Source organism: Vombatus ursinus, unplaced genomic scaffold (genome assembly GCF_900497805.2).
Source record: "Vombatus ursinus unplaced genomic scaffold, bare-nosed wombat genome assembly UNPS02014806.1, whole genome shotgun sequence".
Lineage (NCBI taxonomy): Eukaryota > Metazoa > Chordata > Mammalia > Diprotodontia > Vombatidae > Vombatus > Vombatus ursinus.
In genome coordinates this window covers 280,364-294,349 of record NW_020954584.1, presented here as the reverse complement: position 1 = coordinate 294,349, position 13,986 = coordinate 280,364, and the positions used below count along the sequence as shown (strand labels likewise).

General features: G+C 33.3%; 1 pseudogene; it reads right to left on the bottom strand.

Moving 5' to 3' along the window:
• Window positions 1–206: 206 nt before the first annotated feature.
• Window positions 207–1,128, bottom strand: LOC114051881 (annotated as a pseudogene).
• Between the last annotated feature and the right edge of the window lie 12,858 nt (window positions 1,129–13,986).

Here is a 13,986-nt window from a genome sequence, read left to right as displayed (position 1 = left end):
GCTATTCCATCTCAAACACTATTTTTTTCTGGCTAATTAGTTGCTAACCTCTGCTTTGCTACAATATTAAGGGCCATCAATGTTCTTTAAATCTCATTGCCCTGGCACAATGACCACTTGATCAGCCCTATTTAACACTTTGCTCTCAGTTGTTGTATATTACTATTGTAAATAATATTAATGAGGATGTTTTCTTAGTGGTCTATTTATTTAACACCTAAATTCACTTTCTGGCTCCAGAGCTTCCTCATAGCATTTTTCACCTCTGTGTTCCTTAGTGTGTAGATTAAAGGGTTTAACATAGGTGCCATCATAGTATAAAAGATAGCCACAGCTTTATCTATTGGAAGTGTTGTAACAGGTCACGGGTACACAAATATGTAAGGCAAAAAAAATAAGATGACCACTGTGATATGGGAGATACAGGTGGAGAGCACTTTGCGTCTCCCCTCCAGATTGTGATTCTTCAGGAAGCGCAGAATGACAACATAGGATAACATCAACAAGAGGAAGTTTAGCAGACAGATAAAGCCACTGTTAGCTGCTACAAATAGACCGAGGGTCTATGCAGACAAGATTGAGTAAAGGGTACAAGACACACATGCAGTGATCTATGATGTTAGGTCCACAGAAAGGCAACCAGAATATGAAGAGAATCTGGATTGTTGCATGGAGAAAGCCTCCTGTCCAAGCTACTCCCACAAGGAGGCCACATGACTTCCTGCTCATGATTGTAATATAGTGGAGTGGTTTGCAGATGGCAACATACCTATCATAGGCCATCACTGTGAGCAAGATGATCTCAGTGGCCCCAAAGATGTGTTCTGCATAGACTTGGGTCATACACCAATTGAAGGCAATTGTTTTCTTCTCTTGTAAGGAGTCCATGGTAAGTTTAGGTGCTGAGGAAGATGAATAGATTGTATCTATGAAAGACAAATGTGCCAGGAAAAAATACATGGGGGAGTTTAGAGCCTGACTGTTGGTGACGGTCACCACAACGAGAAGATTGCCTACCAGTTTTACCATATATAAGGTTAGAAATATTGCAAAAGTTATTTTCTGCATCTTCAGATTCTGTGTAAGTCCTAATAAGATGAATTCTGTCACATTCCTTCCATTCTCCATCTATGTAATATATATGAAGAGATTATCAAGAGATTGGCTTTATCTATAAAGAAAAAAATTATACAGTATTAAAATAACTCAGTATATAAGTGTAAGCAAACCACCCAAAACAAATGCCTCCTTTTTTTCTTTTCACTTTCTCAAGTGATTTTGACTTTACACGTTCCCAATATCTATTCTAAACTTTCATTATAAGGATAACAGTCAGCACCCTCTATGATGGGAATCCGCCTGGAGAAAATCTATCTTTCATGGTGAAGGTAGACATTTTGAGGTAGAAAAATCTTGTCGAAGTTCTATTTGAATGATATCCATGTGTTAGCAAATTTTCTTGAGACATTTGCTCACCAATCATTTTTTTTTCTTTTGATATGCCCAAGAGTATAGGATACTAATGATATCTCTTTTTCCTAGTGGGGTTGGGAATGTGGTCTGACTGTACAACAATTCTGGGTACCAGATTGTCCTTTAGAAGTAGGTAAAAAAAAACTGTATGAGTTTCTTTTGTGGCATTTCATAAGACACCATCTTCCCAAAACTTACTAATAAGACATCTTTGGAATGTTTAATTGATTAGGGACAAGTACTAAAGTCACTGGCCCTGAAGGCAAAGAAGTTCTACTCTATGTGTAATCATAATTTCTGCTTTAAATTTAATATCCAACTGTCCATGACAGCTGGTGGCACATTGTATATAGCACTGGGCTTGGAGTCAGGAAGTCCTGAGGTAAATCCAGCTTCAGACAGTTACAAGTTGCATGACCCTCAGTAAGTCACTTAACTTTGGTCTGCTTTAGTTTCCTTAATTGTAAAATGGGAGTGATAATATCACCTACTTTTCAAGGGTTTTGTGAGGATTAAAAAAATGTTGTTAAAAAAAAGTACTTACCACAATGCCTGGCATATATTAGTCACTATATAAGTGCTATTCCCCTCCCTTCTGCTCCTATGGACATGTAGAACAATGGAATACCATCACAAATGCTTCATGATTTTTCTCATGCTGACATCTTGAATATCTTGATGGACACCTTGAAATCTTAGAGATGGAAGATACCACAGAGGCTGTAGAGAGAACAATACCCACTGGACACATGATTGCATTCGACTTTTGCTTGACCCACAATGTCCTACATCTCTCTTTTGCCATGTGTTCTTAGAAGTTTGACAGAAAGATTGGGTGATTTTTAATGTTCAAATGACACCCTTGAAGAAACTAGCCCTCAGCAATGAAATAACTGTTCTTTATATACTTCAGATCTCCAAAAGTGAAATAAAAGCCTGGGGGTGAGGTTCTTGTATTCAAAACAGCTTTATTATTTACTGCCTCTTTGACCCTGGGAAAGTGACAAGGTCAGTGTGACATTCCTCATTTGTCAATTGGATTTAATCACTTTAACTATCTGGATTACCAGTGTTTTGTGATGAAAATGCTCTGTAAAATTTAAACATTTGTAAAATGTAAACCTCTATGTGATATAATTACCTATTTTAATATCTTTGTCTCTAAATTGAGGGTCTCACAAGCAACAAATTGCAGAGCAATGTCTAAAATTCAGGTGTTCAAATATCAAATCCAATCATCAAAAAAAAAATTCCTCAGTAAGTCTCACTGTTTCTCAGTTGTTTATGGTCATGATACTAGCTACACGGGAAAAAAATTGAGAATTTTCTAGTTCAAATCTTAACCAAAATGTGAATCTATGCTCCATTTGAAATCATTCGGTCACCAGATGGGTTCTCATTTCAAGTTAAATGTGCTTTGACATAATTTGTACTCATTGATTCTAATTATATGTTCTAAGATGAAGTAGAAAAAGTTTAATTTATCCTTCATTCACATTATAGTGCTTAAGACACTTCAAGATTTATCATTTTCAAGGAAAAAAAAAACTTTTAGGGCATGTCACCATTTTCCAACACTGGTTTATCATTTAAGAAATCAATGGTCTCAACTTTCACTTGTGATATTCTCTATTCAGACTTTATCCTTCTGGTCTTCAATGCAGTTTTAATACTGTTGCGCACCCCCTTCTTCTATATATTCTTTTACTTTATCTTTTTTTCTTCTATTTCACTTAACTCTATGTCCCCTTATCAGCCTCCTTCACTGAAATTTATGGTCTCAGCAATATATCTTCAAGCTGACTCTACAGACATTCAGTCTTTCTCTTCATGGATCCTGTGTTACTGTATAATTGAACTATTCACAATTTCCAGGGCATCTTTGCTTCCATAAATTCACAGAAACTGTCAGCTTTAACAATAATATGATCTATCCTCATTTTCCTTCAGGAGCTTTGTCTTTATTTAAGGTTAAACTCAGGTACCAGCTCTGTTTTGATGTTCACTTTCATGCTCCTTCATTTGTTAATTTTCTTTCTCCCTCCTCAAATACTCCTGCATGATATGTGCATATGTATATGTTATATCCATCCAATAAACCATAAACTTAATTGAAAGTAGTGATTGATTCATTATAGACTTTTAGTCTTATAGCCTAACATATCACCTTGCACAAATTAGGTACTTAAAACGTGTAGTAATTAGAATGGAATGGAACCAATTTTCACAAGACATCTTCTCCAGCCCTCTCTAAATTCTGAATACTTTCCTCTGTAAAACCTCCATCTTTTCATTATAGTTTCTCAACTGGGAAAGTGACAAAAGCAAAATTTAGTTGTTACCTAAGCAGGGTAGCATGTGAGGGGGAATATCACCTCTTGCTTTCAATCCACTGTGCTCTGATTCATGGTAAAGGCAGGAAAAAGGACCTCAGACACATACTCTGAGGGGAAGACTCATTTGAATTTTCATGCACACACACACACACACACACACACACACACACACCTAAGAACTACAGTAATTATAACTAAAATTTATATTATGCTTTAAAATTTGCAATGCATTTTATAAATATGTCATTTTATCCACATAACAAACCTGTGAGGTAGGAAATATTCTTTATATCCATTTTCCATATGATGAAACTGAGACCCAAGGTATTAAGTGACTTACCCATTGACACAGAGTTAATAAGTATCTAAAGCTAGATTTGAATTCAGTTTTCTTCTCCTGACTCCAGGTCCATGCTCTATATCCTGTGTCAGTTAGTTACCTCAAATCATCACATTAATTTGCTATATTCACTCCATTTTTGTAACCACTATGTTATAATTTTTTCTTATACTTTTTGAGACTATTCAGAAGGTTTAAAAAGTCCTGCCAAAGTGATTTAAAGTACAGCAGCAACAAAAATTAAATTAATATTTCTATGAACAAAACAGTCCAGACTCAATAACATCTTTATTTCTCCTTCTCAAGGGATTAAAATCTTTGACTTAACACTTTTGAAACCAGACTTCTATGTGCCATTGAAAAAAAGAGAACTGGGTATGATTGAAAAATCCCAAAACTCTGACTCCCTGGAAAGAAGTTATGTTAATGGGAATCTCCTGTAAGAGCTACCTCTATTTCCACACTGGAATATTTACATGGTGTTTTAAAAGGCCAGAACCAACATTCTTGCACTAGTCAGCTGCATATGGACAGAATAAAGATAAATATGTTTCTGTGAATTTTATTGTTGTTGGATTTGACCTATGATTTCATTCATTTTGGATCTCTCAAAGTAATCTCCCCTACACCAGTACACATCCACACCTCCTGTGAAATTTATAGTCATAGAGATTTGTCTACGATTAAGTGATTTGTTGTGGCTATCATGTCAAAGGCAAGACTTTAAACCTAGGTTTTCATGAATACAATCATGGCTCATTACCCACTACACCAGCCTCCTGTATTCTCTGATGTTTTATTGTAAATGTCTTGTACAAAAAGTGTTAGGCAACTAACAAAAAATATATTTCATGAAATAAAGTAGGCAAATGGTAGTTTATGATGAATTAAATTAAAAATATGTTACGGTAAAAAAAATTATAATTGGATGATATTAGATTCCAATGTATTCAATCATGTAATAAATATCTCTGTTTAATAAAACACATTCAATTCTGTCTAAGTATTCATGAATTGTCCATGTTCACAATGGAGTTTTCCATAATAAACATCTTCTATGATGATGAGTATAATACACCTTAAGGCAACAATTCAATGAGACATGAGAAGCAATGGTTTTGGTCAAATTAATCCAGGTACTGAAACTCCTTGAGAAGTAGAGGAATTGAAACTATATTCCCAGAAATTAATTTAGCATCAATAAAACAGTGAATTATGGAAGGCTCACTGATAGTATCCTGTGACCACAGAACAATAGACAAAAGCCATGGCAGAAATGAATCCAAGTGGTTCACTCAAGCCATTCCACCTCTTAAAATGCCTATAAGAATGATTGAGAAAGTGATTTTGTCTTTGTTTGCAAAATATTTAAATGGGATCCTAAAAAAAAAAGAATACTGACCTATTCCCATGCATCATGCTTCATTCTCATGGGACTTAATTATCAAAGATTTTTAAAGGGCTTTGCCTTAGAAGTAGAGGTGGGATTTTGGTGACTTGTTGATGAAAACAAATGTCTGTCTAGTTGGCTTTTTTCCCTACCTTTGGGGTTTCCACACTCTGTCTTCAAAGCCAGAGGGTGAAAGGTTCCATTAGGACTAATCCTCTTGAGTATCAGCAATGATGCAGAGTTCCGAGTGAAGAGAAACTTCACATGACATCAGGATTGGGAAAATTGATACAAAACTGACATAAACTGACTTTTCTTTTATTAAAAACATTTATTTTTCCCCCTTGATTACATATAAACAAACATATTGAATACTTGTTTTTTTCTTAAATTTTGAGTTCCAAATTCTCTTCCCTCTGCCCTCCTCCTTGAGAAGGCAAGCAATTTGATATAAATTATACATACACAATCATACAAAACATGTGTACATTAGCCACATTGCAAAGAAAACATACATACAACAAAGAATAACAAAGTAAAACAAAAATATGCTTCAATTCACATTTAGACTCCATCAATTTTTTCTCTAGAGGTGGATAGCATTTTTCATCATAAGTCTTTTAGCATTATCTTACATCATAGTATTGCTGGGAACAGGTAAGTCATTAACAGTTGATCATCATTACATTATTGCTATTATTGTGCACAATGAATGTTCTCCTGGTTCTGCTCATTTTACTATGCATCAGCTCATATAAGTTTCCCCAGGTGTGTCTGAAAGGTTTCTGCTCATCACTTCTTATAGCACAATAATGTTCCATCCTAATCATATACCACAACTTGTTCAGCCATTTCCCAATTGATGCATCCCCTCAATTTCCAATTGTTTGTTACCACAAAAAGGACCATTATAAATACTTTAGTACATAAGCTTCTTTTTCTTTTTTCTTTGATCTTTTTGGTCTACAAACCCAGCAGTGGTATTGCTGGGTCAAAGAGTCTGCAGTTTTACAGTCATTTGGGCACAGTTTCAAATTACGGTCCAAAATGGTCAGATAAGATCACAACATCACGAACAGTGCATTAATGTCTCAATTTGTCCAAGTCCCTTCAAATATTTGTCATTTCTCTTTTCTGTAATATTAGCCAATCTGATATCTGTGAGGTGGTACCTCATAGTTGCTTTCATTTGCTTTTTTCTAAACAATAGTGATTTAGAACATTTTTTTCATGTTACTATAGGTAGCTTTGATTTCTTCTTCTGAAAACTGCCTGCTCATATATTTTCACTATTTATCAATTGGGGGAATACTTATATTCATAGAAATTTCACTCATTCCTTACATATTTGAGAAATTAAGCCTTTTATAAAAAAAAAAAAACTTGCTGTAGCGTTTTTGTTTGTTTGTTTCTAGTTTTCCCAGTAAGTTTTATCAAATGGTGGTTGCTTTTCCCCAAATCTTGGATCTTTGAGGGCTTCAAACAACAGATTATTATTGCCATTTACTACAGTGTATTGCATACCTAATCTGTCCTACTGATCCACCACTCAGTTTCTTATTGACTGAGTTTTCAATGAAAAACTGCAGATTCCCAGACAACTGTACCAGCATTGGCTTTGTTCAGTCATTCAGTCCTGTTTAACTCTTCATGACCCCATGGAACATAGAACATAGCACACCAGGCCCTTCTATCTTCCACTGTCTCTCAAAGTCTTTCCAAGTTCATGTTTGTTGTTTCCATGATAGTATCTATGCATCTCATCCTCTGCCATCCCCTTTTCCTTTTCTTTTCCCAACATCAAGGTCCTTTCCAGTGAGTCTCATCATCTCATTACATGGTCAAAAGTATTTAAGCTTCAGTATTTGACCTGGCAGTGAATAGCCTGAATTAATTTCTTTGAATATTGACTGATTTGAACTCCTTGCTGTCAAAGGGACTCTCAAAAGTCTTCTACAATGCCAAAATGAGAAGGCATTAATTCTGCAATTCTCAACTTTTCTTATAATCCAACTCTCACAGCCACACATTGCTTCTGGAAAAATCACAGTTTTGTAATGTCTCTATTTTTTAGTATGCCTTCCAGATTTGCCCTAACTTTCCTTCCAAGAAGCAAGCATCTTTTAACTTCTTGGCTGCAGTCACCATCTACAGTGAACACTGAGGTCAAGAATAGAAGAATATAAAATAAGTGCAGCTGGCATAGTAGATAGAGTACTGGCCCTGGAGTCAGGGGGATCCAAGTCCAAATCCATCCTTACACACTTTCTAGCTGTATTACCCTAAGCAAGTTACTTAACATCCTTTGCCGTGGTTTCCTCATCTGTAAAATGATCTGGAGAAAGAAATGACAAACCATCCAGTATCTTGCCAAGAAAACCCTAAATGGGGTCACAAAGAGTCAGCATTGGTACTGATGGCTTGAGGAGGCAATGTAGTTGAAACTATTAGCAGATTCAGTAAGAACTACATGGAGCTAGGGGCCAAAATCCTAAGCGTAACTTTTAGAGTCTTGACTCAATTAAATAAGGTTTTTAAGAAGACAACAACCAGTTCAAGATTATCAGACCATTCAGTTTTGTTATTTATTAATATATTCAGTTTACTATTTATTGTAACAGAACCATTATCACAAATTATGGAGATGTTCCCAGTCTTCACAAGATGAACCCATACTCCTCATCTTTTCTTATGACGGAATTCTATTGTGTCATAAGAAAAGACACAATAGAATTCCATTGAAATCATATATAACATCTGATGTCATCCATTTCCCAGCTGATGTTCTTCCCCTCAGTTTCCAATTTTTTGGTAACACAAAAAGAGCTACTATAAATAATTATTGCACAAATGGGTCCTTTACCCTTTTCTTTGTTCTTTTAAAGATACAGACCTAGTAGAGATATTCCTGTGTCAAAGGATATGCATGGTATTATGGTCCTTTGGACATAGTTCCAAATTGCCCTCTGGAATGGTTGAATTAGCTCACAACCCTACCAATAATGCATTATTGTCCCTATTTTTTTATACATGCGCTCCATTACTTGTCTTTTTCCTTTTCTATCATGATAGGCAATATGATAGGTATGAAGTAGTATCTTAGAGTTGCTATAATATGAATTTCTTTAACTAATAATGTCTTAAAGCATTTTTTTATGTGACTACCAATAACTTTGATTTCTTCTTCTGAAAACTGTGTCTTCGTGTTCATTGACTATCAATTGGGGAATGGCTCTTATTTTTTGGCCCAGCTCTCTAAATCTTTGAGAAATGAGCCCTTTATTAGATAAACTTGCTTGTAAATTTCCCTCCATTTCCTGTTTACCGACTAGTTTTGGCTGGATTAATTTTGTTTGTGCAACAACTTTTTAATTTTATTTAATTGAAATTATCCATTTTATATCCCATAATGTTTGTTTCTATCTCCTCTTTGGTCATAAGCTGTTCACTTATCCATAGATCTGACAGGTTAAATTTTCTGTGCTCCCCTAATTTGCTTATGATATCACCTTTTATGTATAAATTATGTATCTATTTTGACCTTATCTTGATATATGATGAGAGATGTTGATCTATGCCTAATTTCTGCTTTGTAGTTTTGCCAGCAATTTTTGCCAAATTGTAAGCTATTGCCCCTCAAATTTGCATGTGTTAGTTTGTCAAACATTAGATGCCTATAGTCATTTAGTGCCCTGTATTGTGTAGTTAATCTATAGCATTAATCCACCACTTTATTTTTTTTAGCCAGTGCCAGATGCTTTCATGATTGCCATTCTGTAATATGGTTTGACATCCAGTATTGCTAGGCCATCTTCCTTCATTTTTTTTTTATTGATTCACTGATAGTCTTGACCTTTTGTTCTTCTTGATTTTTTTAACTCTATAAAATAATTATTTGTTAGTTTGGTATGACAATGAATTATTTTAGGCAAAATTTTTATTTTTATTATATCAACTCAGCCTACCCGTGAACAATGATTTTTTTTTTTTACCAATTGTTAAGATATGCCTCTATTTGTGAGAATAGTGTTTCATAATTGTTTCATATGGCCCCTGGATTTGTCTTGGCAAGTAGACAATTTATATTGTTTGCAGTCATTTTAAATGGAATTTATCTTTTTATCCCTTCGTGATGGATTTGGAATACTGATGATTTATGTGGGTTTATTTTATATCTCATAACTTTGATAAAGTTGATGATTGTTTTAACTAGTTCTTTTTCATTGATTCTATATTGTTCTCTAAGCATAACATCATATCATCTGTAAAGAGTAATTGTTTTCTTTCCTCATTACTTATTCTTATTCCCTAAATTTCTTTTTTCCTGTCTTATTGTTAACGATAGCATTTCTACTATGTTGCTTAATAATACTGGTGCTTATCATGAATATTTTTGCTTCACCCCTCACATTACTGGGAAATCTTTTGATTTGTCCCCATTACAGATAATGTTTACTTTTGGTATTAGATAAATACTACCTATTATTTAAAGAGAGGCTCCATTAATTCCTATGCTTTCTAGGGTTTTGTATTTTGTCAAAAGATTTTTTTCCCATATCTATTAATAAAATGATTTTTTATTTACATGGTTACTTATGCTGATAATTTTGATAATACTGAACCACTCCTGTATTTTTGGTATAAATACCACCTGGTAATAGCAAATGACCAGTATAATAGATTGCTGTAATATCTTTCCTAGTTTTTTTTTTTTAATTTGCATTAGTATTCATTAGAGAAATTGGCCCATAATTTTCTTTCTCTACATTTTTCTCTTTCTGGTTTTGACATCAATATCCTGTTTGTGTCGTTTGGTAGAACTCCTTTATCTATTTAAAAAGCTAGTTAATATAGTACTGGGATCAATTGTTCCCTAAATATTTGGCAAAATTCACTTGTAAATCCATTTAGTCATAGGGATTATTTTTATGGAGCTTATTTATGACTTGTTCATTTTTTTTTTCCTAAGATAGTGTTATATATTCCTTTACATCTGTTTATCTGGGCAATTTATATTTTTTTGTAAATATTCATCCATTTCACTTAGATTACCAATTTTACTGGCATGTAATTGGTTAAAGTAATGACTAATAAGTGCATGGATTCTATCTTCATCCATGGTAAATTTACCTATTTAATAGTGACAATGTGTTTATTTTTTTTTCCTTTTTAATTAAATTATCGATTTATCTTTTATATTGTCTTTTTTTCACATACTTAGTTCCTAGTTTTGTTCATTCATTTTTTAACTTTCAATTTTATTAATCTCTCCTTTGACAGTATTTCCATTTTGTTATTTAAATGGGGGCTCTTAATTTGTTATTTTATATTTTGTAAATATCTGAAATGGCATTTCTCTTTTATTATTACCTTTCAGATAGTATTATCAATATAAAATGCTATTTTTAAAGTTTTTATTTTGTAGGTTGTAACTGTGTTGAAGCTATCAGGTGTCAGAATTTGAACCTTTGCTTATTCTCTAGATTTTTCTATGTAATCCATCTTATGATCATCAAATATGGATAATTTTATGCCCTCTTTACCTGTTTTAAAGCCTTTACTTTGATTCAATCTTATTGCTTTTTCTAGCATTTCTAGAACTAAACAATATTGGAGAAGATATACATCTCTCCTTTACTTTGTATTTATCAGGAAAGATTTTGTTGTTGTTGTTGTTTGTTTGTTTGTTTGTTTGTTTGTTTGTTTGTTTTCTCCCCAATTGAGTATAATGCTTCCTCTTGATTTTCTTGTTCAGTCATTTCAGTTGTGTTCAGCTGTTTGTGACCTCATTTGAGCTTTTCTTGGAAAAGATACTGAAGTAGTTTACTATTTCCTTCCTCATCTCATTTTACAGATGAGAAATTGAGCCAAATAGGATTAAATGACTTGCCCAGGGTCACAAAGCTAATAAATGTCTGAGACCAATTCTGAACTCAAGAAGATCTGTCTTTCTGACTTCGGACCCATCACTCTATCCATCACACCAACTAGCTGCCCTTCCTCTTTGTTTTAGTTAGATTTTATTTTTTACAACATTAAAAGAAGTTCCCCTTATGTCTATATTTTGTTGGCTTTACAATTTGAAGTAGTTTTGTACAAAGAGCTGCCAAAGAAACAGCCTCATTCAGCCTACAACTCTTCTTTTTCTCACACTTTTTTATAATTTGTTCCTTGATCTGCTTGTTCTTTAGAATTCAGTTGTCTCCACTGAGATCTCTTTTTTGAAAAAAAAAAGAATTTTGCTAACTATTTATAATTATGTTGTTAGCAAAGGATGTGTTTCTACATTTTTACATGTGCTTGCCATATCTGTTCTAAAATAGAAGGTTATTTTTCATAAAAGTTTCATGTGGTGCTGAGAAATGTGTATATTTAATTTATAAGAAAAAATAATTCTTTCCTAACTACTTTCTCCAGTAATTTTCTTTTCAATTCTTAATTACTTTGCATATATATATATGTCTTTATTTAGAAATAAAATATAATCATATTATATATATATGTATATATATATGTATACTTAATTACATTGCTCCAAAACTAAAAGAAGGGCAACAAAATATCATGTCATTATTGTATTATTGTCTGTTTCCTCTTGTTGTTTAGTTATTTTTTCTTTATGAATTTAGATATCATATATTTGAAGCATATAACTTTAATATTAATATAAATTTGTTTCATATGATTAATTTTAGCAAAATATAGTTTGCTTTTCTATCTCTTTCTATGTCATGAATGTTTTCTGCTTTATCTAATAGCACATTTCTAACTCCTGCTTTTTTGTTGTTATTGTTTATATTAAGTTCACATTATGCATAATAATTTTATCTAGAGTTGTATTTTATGTTTTTTTTTAATTTTAGGTGGCTTTTGACAATAATAATTACAATAATATTTCTATGGAATTTACTATGTACCAGACACTGTGCTAAGTGCTGTCCCACTGTATCTTATTTTATCCTCACAATAACCCTGGGAGAAAGACCCTATTATTAACCCCACTTTTTAGATGAAAAAATTGAGGCAAACCGAAGTTAAATGACTTGCCCAGGGTCCCATAATTAGGGACCAATTTGGTCCCTGAGGCCACATTTGAATTCAGGTCTTTCTGACTGCAGGCCCACCACTCTATTTACTGTACCACTTAATTTTCCTAATAATAAGCAACATTTAAAAAAAATCAAATCTATTTGAATTTTGTAATTTACATTTACATTAAGTTGTTTCATCTATTCATATTTAAAATTAGGAGAGTTAGCCTTAACTCCTCAATTTGCTTGTTTCTTTTTTTTTGAATTAATATTTCATTTTCACTTTTTATTTATAGTCTTTTTTTTCTTTTTCCAGTTAAGCTTACTTTACTTTAAGGTATCTCTATTCCTTTTTTTTTCCCTCTCTTTTGCAAGTTCCATTTCTCTCCTTATTATTGCCCCTTTCCCTAGCTTTGGTATTCTATTTAACTTAGCTCCCTTTTCTTCCTTCCTTTAATATAGTTATTTCATTCTGTCCCTTATTTTTTTCTTTCCTTTTTTGCTCTGCTCTTTAATTCATTCTTTTAGTATTTCATTTTTTTCACTATTTTTGAAAGTTTTTTCTTCCCTTTATCTTCATCATTATATTTCCTTTCTGTTTATTTTAAACTTTCTTTGATTCATGGTCTTTATAGTGATTTATTCTCAGTATTCCCTACTGATTTAAAGTTTCTAATGCATCTATTTTGGTCTCCCTCTTCTGAACGGTTTCTGTTATTGCTTTATCCATCTTGCCTTTTGGTTCCCTTTTTCTGTGGTCCTTTACTCAGAAATAAAATTTAATCCTATCTAGATCACCTAATTATACTACTTGGCAGTCCTTTCACTGTTTGCACCTGGCCCACTCCAGACTACTTACCACTCCTTAATGTCATCCATACACTTTCACTGTCCCTTTTGTATCTAAGCATCAGTCTCACTCTAGTTAAAAAAAAAATGTTTTCTTCCTAACCCAGTCTTATAATGCCTTATAGCTGTCACTTAGAAAACTGGGTATTTTCACCTTAGCCTATGGTTAAGAGGAAGTTGCAGCTAAAACAATTTGGCTCTCACTTATGAAAATTGTAAGGTTGTTAACTAAGATATTTTGGGTTATTTTTTTAATGCTGATATCAAAAACTGGTAATTGATTACTGTGTGTGGAAAGGAGGGGATGACATGAAACCCTTATCCAGATTGGTTCTGCCCATTCAAAGCAGTTCTCAGGGCTAGTCAAAAGGCACAACCCACAGCAGCTCTAAGGGCAAATGGAATGGTGAGGAAGCCACTTTTCTGGGGTTCCTTTTATTTTGTACACTTGCCAAAGACCTTGTTTGGGTTATGGAATTTCTAACAACAAACTTGGCTTGCTGAGAATTTGCAAGTATATAGAAATGATCTCTAACAATTGGCTTTTACACCAGGACAAATTTTAAT